Source organism: Dicentrarchus labrax, unplaced genomic scaffold, assembly GCF_905237075.1.
Source record: "Dicentrarchus labrax unplaced genomic scaffold, dlabrax2021, whole genome shotgun sequence".
Lineage (NCBI taxonomy): Eukaryota > Metazoa > Chordata > Actinopteri > Moronidae > Dicentrarchus > Dicentrarchus labrax.
In genome coordinates this window covers 3024079-3036870 of record NW_026136722.1, presented here as the reverse complement: position 1 = coordinate 3036870, position 12792 = coordinate 3024079, and the positions used below count along the sequence as shown (strand labels likewise).

Sequence of the window (12792 nt, the reverse complement as noted above, 5' to 3'; positions counted from 1 at the left end):
AGAGCGTTGCCTGTGGAACTGACCATCTCATTCTGGCAGCCGCGGTACCAGAAAGGCAAGCCCATCCAGCAATTGGGAGTTGTTTACTTCCATGGATCTTGACTCAACCTTCCTACATGGAAAGACCTCTGTCAACCCTAAAGCATCTGATTCAAAACAGCTATGTAGGGAAAACCCATACCCTTTTAAGGTGGTGCAAATCAAAGTAATGTTGAAAGATATTTAACACTTTACATTATTGGTTGGTGGTGAACATTTACAGGGAAAAATAATGATTTTTATGACAAGTATTGCAATTTAATATGAAATAATTTTCCATAAATTAAACGTCTGTATTGGTCGTCTACATAATATTGTGTATGTGTCTACAAGAGCTTAACTGATTAGTCAATTAATTGATTAGGTTTTGCTTCTTTTCTTTGTGTTATGTAATAGTAAACTCAGTACCTTTAGGTTTTGGATTGTTTTCAATTTTTTTAATTCTCAAAAGTATCAGGGTTTATTGATCTGTTTAGCTAGCGATTACAATATACACTGCGATATTTAATGAATGGAAACTTAAACATCGCTCTGTGTATAAGCATGTTCTTTGCTGCTGCTCAGTACATAGAGTACAGTTTGTTCCTCTTTCTCCCTGCTTCCATCTGAGAATGGCTTTCATGAGGGCCCCTGGAGTTGGCAGCAGCTTGACTGCTGCTATCATCTTACCGACAGACAGAGCGAGTTGGGGGGGAGGGGGAGGGGGCGGGGGCAGGCAAGAGGGAATATAGGGACAAGACACAACCAGAGAGTGGCTGAGCAGGAGAGCAAAAGAGAAATATGATGAACACAATAGGGGAAAACAGATGATACCAAGGTAAGGGAGAAGGGAGGAGGGAGGAGGGAAGTGGAATGTGAAAAAGGAGGGACATAGGCAGAGGCAAACGAGCCTGTCATTTAAGTTGATGTGAGAGGAATGCAGCTGCAGCTTCTGACATGCATAAAAGCAAAGAGGTCAACTTCCTGAAGTCAGCAGCACATAAACACAATACGATCTGTACTCCCTTTGCTGCTGAAACCTAAAATAGTGGAAAAGGATCAATAGAATTAACCAATAAAGTGTTTTGGCCCCGTTTTCTACCCGTTACATAAACTAACCTGAAAAGTAGGACTACAACAGAGGTGGATTTAAACCAAGGTACAGCTGAACAGACGTGAAAGGCTATTTGTGTGCGCCTGTTTGGTCATAAAAGACACAACCTGCTATGAATACGTGTACATTTGTATGGACAATACAAGCTATTTGTTAGTCCTGAGTATTTGCCGTATCTTTTTTTTTACCACTTAATAGAGGGTGGGCTGATACTGTTTTTAGACGTCTTGTTTAAAAGTTCAGAAAGTAATCCCAAACCATTACTGGAGGCCCCCTACAAATGGACATAATGCATTTTACAAGCTGTGCACTGTTTGACTTGACTGCTTAAACAATATATGCAGTGACTGTCAACTGAACATTGCTTTTAGCTAAAGACACTTCATGTGTCCTGCTGTTGCTATGCAACTGCAAAATCTATTTGAAGCATAGTGCTTTATTGCCAAAAGCTGACATATTCTTTAACATCATTTGCATGCCAGTAAAACAAATCCGACCCTCAGCAACAAACCTCTACGTTGAGTATGAAAAAAATGGTTGCACTTAAGAGTGGGCGGTATAACCGGTATAAAAAGCATGGATACGCAACATGATATGGATCTGGCTATATAGTGTCCTGGTATAAAATAGAGACTCACTGCCCTTCCATTTTATGTTAAACACACACTTGCATTGTAAGAAAATGTGGCAGACGAAATAAGAGATCAAGTAAAGCATATCTGACAAAACATATGTTCCTCATTCCTGGACTTGCATGGCTGCCTCTTTATACTGTATACAGTAAATACTATACATTACATATACAGTGTAATATTATAGATTTATAGTAAATTGCTTAATTGATCATTTTGAAACTGAGTTTAATGTAATCCTTGTTGGGGCAACCCATTCCAAATATGTGCTCACCTTCTTTAACCACTAAACGAAATCTTGTTAGGAAGACCCTGTTGTCATGGAAACATTCCTAAACACTCCCGACTCCTCTGGGCTTGTCTCAGCAAGATGATATTAGTGCAAGAAGCACATGCCAGTGTCTCTCTCTTTCAAATGTGCAAAAACCCCGTATTAATGGTCTTTCCTGCTTCAAGTGCTTGATGTTTCTGGTGAGCTCAACAAAAAGGCTTGAAGTGCACGAGGAAGTGTTAAGAAATTTACTTGAGTGCAGGTGTTGCTGTGCTGTACATGTCCGCATTCCTTTCAGAACCGTATGCTATATATGATATTGTATGTGCAGTAGAAGTGTGTGGGGGAGCAGATAAGCGCATTCGTCACAAGGTCCACCGCCGTCAAGTCAACTTTGGGAGGGGTTTGGAGGGGCACCCACACACACTGAACTGAAAACAGGGGCAATGTGCGCAGAAGAACAAGCTTCAGGTTTTGCTCATGACTCATTAGCTGGTTTGTCCATTATTCAGTCATCCATTCGCTTTTACAGTCATCTGTCCACCCACACCCAGAGTGGTAGTGGTTGTCACCAGGTATGCTCAGGAACTTTATCTACTATACAGATAGTTTAACCCTTTAAGCACCAAAGTCGCAAAATTGCGACAGGACGCTGAATCAAACAGCTGTTTTCTCCCAATAGAGCGTTATATCTCGTTCATACTCCCCTCAACTAGTTGGCAGACATCCCGTACTTAGACCTTAGCTCAGAAATACGTCATGCTTCAATGCAAAATGTTCGAGGAAGTCTCATCCAAACTGTTGGGTGAGAAACCCGAAATAGTGTGCCACGGCACTATTTATGCTGAAACAGTATTGCTGGATTTAGGAGTTATTGAGACGAAATAAACAATGATCAACAAAAAGTTGACGCGGCAGTGGCGCAGCCATGCGACGCAGCAGTGTGCCTGTCCATTTGTTAGGCTATGTGGTGGGGTCTCAATATTGTTCATATCATCTCTGTACTGTGCCTTGCAATGAGAGGTTCCACACTCTACAAATACTACAAACTTTTATCTGGATAGATGAGCACAGATGAGGACTCTGCAGCTAAAAGACGCCTACTGTTGTTATTATTATTATTATTATTATTATTATTATTATTATTATTATTATTATTATTATTATTATTATTATTATTATCATCATCATCATCATCATCTAACAATAATAATAATAATAATGAAGAAGAAGAGAATAAAAAGAAAAGAAAAAGAGTCCTGGGTAAAAAAAAAGAGAGTGGGTAAAATTTTTTTTTTTTTTTAAATCATTTTACGACTGTTGGCTTACAATTTACTTTTTCCCTGTTCATTTGATATGTGGACAACATAAATGGATGGAGGGGGGTGAATCTGACGAAATAAGTTCAACTCTTTCAAAATATCAGGTATTTCACGGAAATTACATAATCCAATATTGCCGCCGCCATATGACGTCATAATATGCAAATTAGATGGGAAAATGTACTCCCTAGATAAACTTTAGGTCATTCTCAATATTTGTCTCATTCACACTTTGTCTATTTCAAACCACTTTCAAGCCAGAGCCTTCTGAAATTTAGATGTCAAAATCTAGTATTTTTAAAAATAAAACCTGGCGCCTAAAGGGTTAAAATTAGTCTAACGGAGTGTTGGTCTGAGTGAAGCAGTGAGTTTCTCTTCTGGGAGTTGAGCATGCTTTGTTTTATACTGTGAATTAGCTCATCAGTATGTGTTTACATGTTTTTAATCACTGATTATACGCAACACAATTAAGCTGCTTAGGAGTATAAATCATGAGATACACTCAAACCACTGAGTACTTATGCACATTTTACCATAGTCCTAATAAGACTACCACCAACGATTGTTTTCAATTCTAATTCATCTGCTGATTATCTTCTTGATTAGTAAATTATACGTGTCTGAAAAGAGTGGAAAATGCTCATCAGAAGTTGTCAGAATCCAAGGTGATTCTTCAAAATGCTTGTTATATCAAACATTCAAAACCCCAAAGATATTCAGTTTGCTAAGATATAAGAGAAATACACGTTTCAGAGCCACGTTTTTGGCATTTTGATTAAAAATGTATTCAAAATAATCAATTATTACAGGTTAATTATTGGTGCAGCTCTCGTAGTTTTGAAAACAAACTTATGTCTGCTGGATTCAAGGCCAAAAGATAATAAAATTGATGCATGCTAAAGAGCTGCTGACAACTGAAGACAAAACAGCCTATAGACTCTAGCTATAGTAAGACACTGTCAAGTATAGACACTGACTCTTTCAGAGGAACAATGATTACACTCTTGTTATTGTATAACCATTATCTGGGGAGGGAAGAGCTTCCATGACGATTAATAGCTGTGCCAGTTCACAGTTTGGTACTACAGAGAGTTCAACTCTGAACTACATGCCTGTTTTCACTGGAACACATCACCAAATCTTACAATATAGAAAGAGGAAAAGACTAGAGACATAGCAGAACGGTGTTGGAGAGGAGTGAAAACAAGAGCGAGAGACAGAGAGAGCAACTGAAACATAAAGACACAGTCAAGGTCACAGATAGACGCTATCAGACTTCCTGCCTACAACTAGCCATGACAGTAGTTTCAGCTGTAACAGTAGTACGCTCGTACAAACAGGACTCAATGGAAACTGTAACTGCAATTCAAATGGAAAACGCTACTACGTCACATGGCAAAGTACACCAGAGCTGTCATAAGAGCAAAGCACACTGCACAACAGGGACAAACAAACAGTGATAGCACAGAGACCGAGCAAGGAGCAAAACATTTTGGAAAAATAAACATTTCTAATATATTAAAACTTATGAAGGCTTCATAGCTGAAATTAATGACTTCAATTAAACAAATTGTAAATAAAATTACCAAAATGAGCCACTGCAGTTCTTGTTTGAACCTTCAGCTCCTGACAATACGGAAGCAATGACATCTTCTCTCACCTTTTGACCAGACCTGTATCTTCTTATCCTCCTTCCTCGTCACACTCTCCGTCTCTCTCTCTCTTCCATCCACTGTTCTTCCCTCTGTGGGTATGTTCCCTGCAGAAAACAGGAGAATACTATTACTTTACTGTTTTATGTGGCACAATAACAACACTGTGTGTTGCATACGCAGCTTCACCGACTAGTGTTTGGGTAGAAGCTAGTAGTAATCCAAACAAAGGATAAGAGTAACACACAACTGAAAAATCATAGCACTGAGCAAGTGATATCATTCATGTTGTACGAACAAATCCACAAACCGTCACTAGTTAGGCATCTTCCTGTAAACTCCATAATGTACTTATAAGGACAATACAAACTTGTGTTTTTGTAACTGATGTTCATTAGTAGGAGATGATTTTAATCACAGAAACATGTACTGTTCCAAAAAAAGTGGAATCCATTTTAGAAAGCAATCATTTAAGTAATTTATAAAATGGTGAAAACTTCAAATTGCCAGGTTCTCTAATGTGAGAATTTTCTTGTTTTCTCTGCTGGTCGGAGAAAACAACTACAAGATGTCAGCTTTGACTATGGGAATGTTTACACTTTTTTTAAAGACCAAAACAATTGATTAAATAAAAAAATTATATATATAAAAAACTAACCTGTAATGAAAGTAACTGGTTGCAGCCCTTATATAATCCGTTTCTTTGGTGCTATGCTTTGGTCACGCTACGATTTTTCACATTACTCGTTGCTTATACTGAATACTATACTGATACTAACAGTGTTACACCAGTTTATATTGCCTGATGACAACATGCAAACATTTTAACAATTTTTTGCTGATTAGAACATCACTCTTTTTGGTTCTCGAACACAAATAAGGTCTTCCTGTTATTGTCCTTTTGGTTTGTAATGAGACTGTGGCTTCTCCCTCTGAGTGTTAGGGTTAATGGTGCTATCCATTTGTCTCGTAAATCCCCCGCACGAGTTGCTCTGCCGCGAGAACGTGACGTAATTGCCTGGCTTGTACCACTTATAGCATTCCATTGGTCTTTGGGCATTACGAGTCAGAAAGAACATGGACGCCACCGGTGCAGCAGCTGTGTTGTTATTGTTTGTGGCTCATCTAAACAAGCTCAATGTGAAATAATGTTTTTCTACAGAAACACTAACATTTCAAGTAATTCCGTTATTGCAAGTCTTAAATTTCAATAATATTTTGCCATTTTCGCCTATTTCAAGTGCTGTGGCGTTTCTCTCGAGCCACCAGGGGCAGTGGCAGGCTAGTGTTATTGTTAGCTACATTAGTCTATTTAGCAAACCAGCTCGAAAACAAAACTTTACTTGTATTGCAAGCACAGCAACACCCTGCAATGCATAAATTGGTGACCGGACTAAAGCAGCACCGAAACAAGTGTGTAGGAGCATTGAAAATCGACATTAAAACGACCAACGTAGTACAAATACAAAGAAAATACATCTTAATATGGGCGCTGCCATCTTTGTTCTGCGGGTCGTACGTGCCCCCCCGTTTAGCTCGGTGTACTATGAGGTACCCCAAAGCTGGACGGCTTAAATGTCGCGAGAGAGCTGCGAGATTTACACTTTCCAACTCGGACTTGGGGTTTACGAGACAAATGGATAGCACCATTAGTTCAACTGCACTGGACCCAGTGGGTGTGCCATTTAGCCCGCAGGAGAAAGCTGCAGGCTGCAGTCTAATCCGATAATGGGATTACAGAACAGCACTTACCTTAGCTATAAACAGACAGGCACACAGAGATGCTGAAACAACTCAGACCGGCACCGTGGCTATAACATTAAATGTGTAATCATTCGTCAAATTCTGTTTGATAATTGCACAGTGGCGAACAGAAATGTTGTTCCTCTAATTGTAACAAGATGCCGATAAAAGATTCATCAATAAAATGTTTAGTATGTTGGTAACAAAGGATGCAACACCAATAATTTTCCATAACCAAGACTTCACAAAATATATTTTCCATTGTATTTAACAGCTGTGCTTAATTATTGTGAAACAGGAAGAGCCATCCCTTTTAGAACGCATCGACTCATTAACGTTAAATCGAAGGGATTTATCATGAAACCAGGGGGAAACCGTTGATCAATGTACATTGTCCCAGTAACAACCCACAGATCTTATGAACAGCACTGAGCTGTACATTTATAGGACATCTTTATGAGAGAAAAACTCCTTGAGCATCTTTATAAACAGGCTGGAAGTTAGTGTTTCAGTAGATATATTAGAGTGTGCTGACTCTGAGAGGCTGAAGTCTGAAGCTGTCCGTAGAATAGCAGTGACAGCAATCTGACAAATAGCTTAGTGCCGTGCATAGCTGTTTGACACCATCATCAAAAGTCACCGGAGTAAGAAATGTTCAGGTGCTTCACAGGGGGGCTTAAATGCCCCTGAACTATTCATGTTTAAATGACAGATGAGATCAGCGGTTTGCCAGAATCTGTTATAATAAAACTGTAAATGCACACTTTAATCCTTTTTTTGCTACCACCTTTAGTCACAACCTCCCTCTGTTCCCACACTCTCTCCCCCCCCCCTTCCTCAACTCCTTCCCAACCATCAAGTGCTTCAGCAGATGGTTCTGGGTTCAACAACAACAACAGCAGAGCATGGTGGGGCCCTCCTGGAGTGCACACATACACACCATGGACAGCATCTGTTTATGAATGGGCCGACAATTGCCCATCCCCCGACAGCTACAGCTGACAGAGGGGAGGGGGCACCGCGAGTCACTAAAAGCAAAAGGAAAGGATAAAGAACAAGGCAGTCACAACAGGGGTGTAAGAAGACAACAACAAAGTTGCTGTTGCAAATATGTTTTATTGTTTGTTTTTTTCCTTTTCTAGTGCCAGATGGAAAACCCAAACGCAATCCAAGACCCTAACCTGCATTAAAAACTATTAAAGCAGAACTGTATGAGTTTTTTTTTTTTTAAATAATTATGTATTTTTTATGTAAAAAAAATTAAAAATACAATACTATGAAACCATTTTATCACCTGCCATTGTTCTAGTTTTAATTTTAGTGCAGCAAATAACCAAATCTTCATTACAGATTAATCTGTTGATCAATTAATCATTTAGTCAATACAAAAACCAAAATCCTTACATTTGAGAGATAAATGTTTGACATTTCAAGGATTATTTGATTACTGTGACAGCTGGCAATTAACTTCCAGTAAACAAATCGATTAATAGTTCACATAGGAAGTAGAGTAACTTGTGGAGCACACTTATGCCAACTATACTGGTGAGAAAATAACTGCAGACTTTCCAGAGTTGCATATCCTGTCTCATGGTATTATAAAGCACTGTGATCAGGCAAACTGAATTTGGTGGATCGTATAAATTTTTTTTACTGGTGCCTGAAGCAACCCTCACACCAAAGCATTTTCTGGATGGATGACCTAGTGGGTACTCACCTTAATCACCTTTAAAGGTCATGGCAGTAGGTTGGGTATGTGTCTGTGTGCGTCAGAGTTCAGGAGGGTAGAAAAACTATAACCCATCACAGGTGTGCTGTCCCTGCAGTGGCAGCTCACTCAAATAATAACTTTAACTAAAAGCAATTACCTTGGTATCATTTATTTCAGTACCTGAGTAATTATGAATTACATCAGCAAGACGCCCTCTCTTATCCAGGCCACCTGAGAGATACAAGCACATGTGCTGATCACATGTTTTCTGTTATTGTTCTTTATTGAGATTGTTAATGTACAACCATGATAAAATCAGGCCAGCCATGTAACTCTCCTTCCCTCTTGCCTGATTGAGAACAGGTACTTATGAAAAACACTATCTAGACTATACACTATTCTGACCGCTATAATGTTCTGTTGTGAATAAAATTGAAGTTGTGAATTGATATTCAGATAATGGATTTCTGTCTGTGTTGCCAAGAAGGGATTCACCTAATCCATCCAGTCAATGTGAAATAATGCATCAACACCAGGTAAATTAGAAACATGAAACATGTAGCTCACAAACAAGCAAGTGAGTTTTTCCATGATCAATTAATCACTTTATCAAAAATAAAATAAATAAAACAAACATTTTCTGGTATCAGCCTAATTAAATGTGAGCAATTTGTTTCTCTCTTTTATATCCCAGCGAATTAAAGATGTTGGTAGATCAAAAGGAACAATTTGAATATCTAACTTTGCAGAATGTGATTTTGCATCTTTTTAAAAAGTTTTACAAATTTTATAGACAAACCTATTAATAGAGAAAATAGTCAAGCATATTAATCAATGATTAATCAAATCGTTAGTTGCTGCTCTAGACTGGATTGGACTTTGCCATAGACAAAATGTAATGTTATATGATCGACAAAATACGCTTTAAACTACTTTTATTGCATTGCCTTATTTTACAACATCCTCTCAAGAGAAAAGGGCAGCCATTTTCACTGCAACATACAAATCACCAGACTGACAAATAGGAATCGCTTTCTAAAAATATCTAATCTCTAAATATGGTCTTTGTTGTGTTTCAAGAGGATAAAATAACAATCTGGACAGCTGATTCAACTATCAAGCGCATACTTTGTGGTTTTTCCATCTCCCAGACAGAGTGATGGCTGAGAGGGATAAAGAGCAGACTGATGAAAGATGAGGAAAATAGTTGTAAAAAGGTCACTGGTGATTTTATGTACAACTCTGTAGCACAAATAGATTAGAGGCCAATGAGTACCGTAAATGTGCCTTTTATTTGCCTGCACAGAGGTGTACATGATAACAGTTTATCAACACTTTGGGTCGTCTATATGTCCTGGTAAACAAAGTGAATTTCTCTGAACTCGTTTCCCTCATCCTCTATTAACTTTAGGAGTATGTGCTACATTCTTTCTAAAGCTACTTCCACGCCACCCTTTAAAAGATCCACAATGTAGCATAGATTTTGCTGCCACCCACTTGGCTTTTCTTTGAACCCGTTTCTGCCTGCTGTCAAATAAAGCTGTAAGACTTAAAAATAATCAAACTATATTTGGGTTTCTGAGGAGGAAGAGATCAAAAATCTGAAGCTTTAGACTTTTGCATCCTAAGACCCTGTAGGAGTGTTTTTCATTCCCAGAGGTGAGTCATGCAGTCAATCCAGCGAGGACTTTCAAATTGATAGGAGACGGAGTATTGATCGCATTTCTAGCCTTGTGGAAGTAGAGGTTTACAGACAAACACCCCAGACATACACCCAAACATGAACGGATAGACATGAGCGTCCACAAACATAGACTTACGCTTAATTTGTCCCCATAGAACAAAAGCCAGAGGGTAGTCGCGTGGCTAATTTGCATGTACAACACTACATCATTTGCATTAACATGTTCTCACAGAGGCTCCATTCAGGAAAGCCATCACTTAATTAGTGAACAACAACGAGTATCTCCTCATAACGAACAGCCCAAGAGCGAAGGCTTTGTGAGGCCGCCGTTGCAAGATGTGACATTTCCTGTCTAGCTGCATTAAACCTGTCGTTTCAACAGCAGTCGAAATCAGGCCAGTTCATTTCAGGTCATGGTAACTTAAGAAAGGCCAGATGTTATTTCTGGCTGAAAAAAAGCTATCCAGTTTTGCTGCTGGCAAAGAACGGTGGGGCAATTTGTGAATTAAAGTATTTTTTATAGCACAGAGTTTTGCAGATTCAAGTTTATCTGTTTTTATAAACAGTGAATTAAATAAGTGAATTCAAGAAAAAAAATAATGTTTCCTCTCTTGTAAATTGCATACAGTTTATTAAAGATATACAACTACAAGTGGGCCATTTACAGTTTACAAAAATAGGACATCCGTTGTTATTAGCCATTATGCCAACTATGTTTAGAAAAGTGAAAAAGATTTTGCCATTTTTTGCCGTGGGTGGGCATGTGACACTAAACAACCTGTGATTGCACTGAGCATAGAAATATCCTGCTCTTACAACAGTTCATGACTTAAAATGTGGACATTTTGCTGAAATTCAAAACCATTATACCAGGGATAGAAATGAAATTGTAGTTTTGTGGAAATAAACAACACACAACTTCTAACAGCTCACAATGTCAGTTATACCCTAACCCTGCCATAGAAAGCATCAACCCATCCACACAGATAAACAACATGCTCACTAGGGCTGGGCGATAAAACGATATCTATCGCGATAGACACGTGATCAATATCAATAGAAAATACGTTCGATAATTTCACTTGTTAGATTCTCCGTTAGAGAAAAATAGGAGGAAAACCCTGAGCCAGAACCGCAAGTCATTCTGGGGGACGTAGGCAGAGGAAGGGATTTAGCCTCTCGACCTATCACGGCCCAGCTTAGCCAGGTTGGTGGCATCATCATCAACAACAACAACAACAACAACAACAACAACAACAACAACAACAAAAGAACGGCGTGGAGTGAAAGGAGAATATTAGTGCGACAGCGCGAGAGGAAATTGTAGATAAAAAAGGAAAGGTCACGTCACCAGTTTGGTTATTTTAAGTCAGACAAGAGCCAGACCGATGTTTGCAAGGTCATCGTCCCTGCCACGTCTGGCAACACGACAAATTTATTTTATCACCTCAGCCGCTCTCATCCGCTGGAGTACAGCAGCCTCAAAGAGCCACAGCCACCGACATCTGCCGGTACAAGTGGAACAACACACAAGCGGCAACAAACCACCATCGAGAGGTACACGGCAGCAGTGCCATACGACAAAACAAAGCGATATAAAGAAATAACGGATGCAGTGGCGTATCACTTAGCGAAGGACATGCTCCCGCTCAGCACAGTTGAGAAGTCTGGGTACAAGAATCTTATTCACGTGCTTGACCCCCCGTTACATTCTACCAGGCCGAAAGCACTTTTCCAAGACGGCTATTCCTAAGCTTTACATGAAACAGTTTTCCTTGCAGTGAAACCATGTTGAGTTGGTATTGAGTTATTTTTATAATTTTATGCTGGTTTGATACTGACATATTACTGTTTGTTACATGTCAAAGATGTTAGTTCTACATCAGGTGTACACTAATTTTTTTATTTACAAAATACATTGAACATTTTGTTGGATTAGTTATCGATATCGACTGATATGAAATGCTTATATTGTGATACATTTTTCAGCCATATCGCCCAGCCCTAATGCTCACCTAAAACTGTCTGAGCTGAGCCTATGTATGTCAGCAACATCATAAAAACATTTCTGCTCCTTGCTTGTTCCAGTCTCATGACCATCTGCAGGTGTGGCTTTACTGGCTTTTAGGGGCAATGTTTAACTACCTGATCCCCAACCAATGTAGCAATGTTTTAACACCATATTAATTTTATAGCATTGTTGTATTAAATTCCAAATAGGACGTCAAGTTGGCCATTTCAGCAAAGAGTCCACACTACAGCTTCACCACGTCATAAACCCCTTGTCAAAACTCTTTTAGACAGATATGTGTAGACAAGAATGAAAACATGTAGACAACAGTAATCTGGAGAATGAGACCAGACAACCAAAAGTGAAAGTGAAGCTAGACAGCACACAGCGGCAAAGGAAATAACTCATAATCACAACAACTGTAGTATTATTACACATTATTTTTCATTGTGTTATGATTAAGAATGCAACAAGTGGGGTGCCCTGATAGCTCACCGGGTAGCGCCTACCACATATCAAAGCTGAGTCCTTACCGCAAGCTGGGTTTGAATCCGGCTCCAGGCCCCTTGCTGCATTTCATCCCTTCTCTCCATCTCCCCGCCTTTCCTGTCACTCTCCACGGTCATTATCCAAA

The 12792-nt window shown here is 39.1% G+C and overlaps 1 protein-coding gene across 6 annotated transcripts in view; it reads right to left on the bottom strand.

Moving 5' to 3' along the window:
- LOC127355860 (trinucleotide repeat-containing gene 6A protein) overlaps window positions 1-12792 on the bottom strand; it is a 40890-nt gene that overhangs the window by 24743 nt on the left and 3355 nt on the right. For all 6 annotated transcript variants that reach the window (XM_051387110.1, XM_051387112.1, XM_051387113.1 and 3 more), the window contains exon 3: window positions 5018-5116. The gene's annotated coding sequence lies outside the window, so the exon portion shown is untranslated. The remainder of the gene's footprint in view (window positions 1-5017; window positions 5117-12792) is intronic.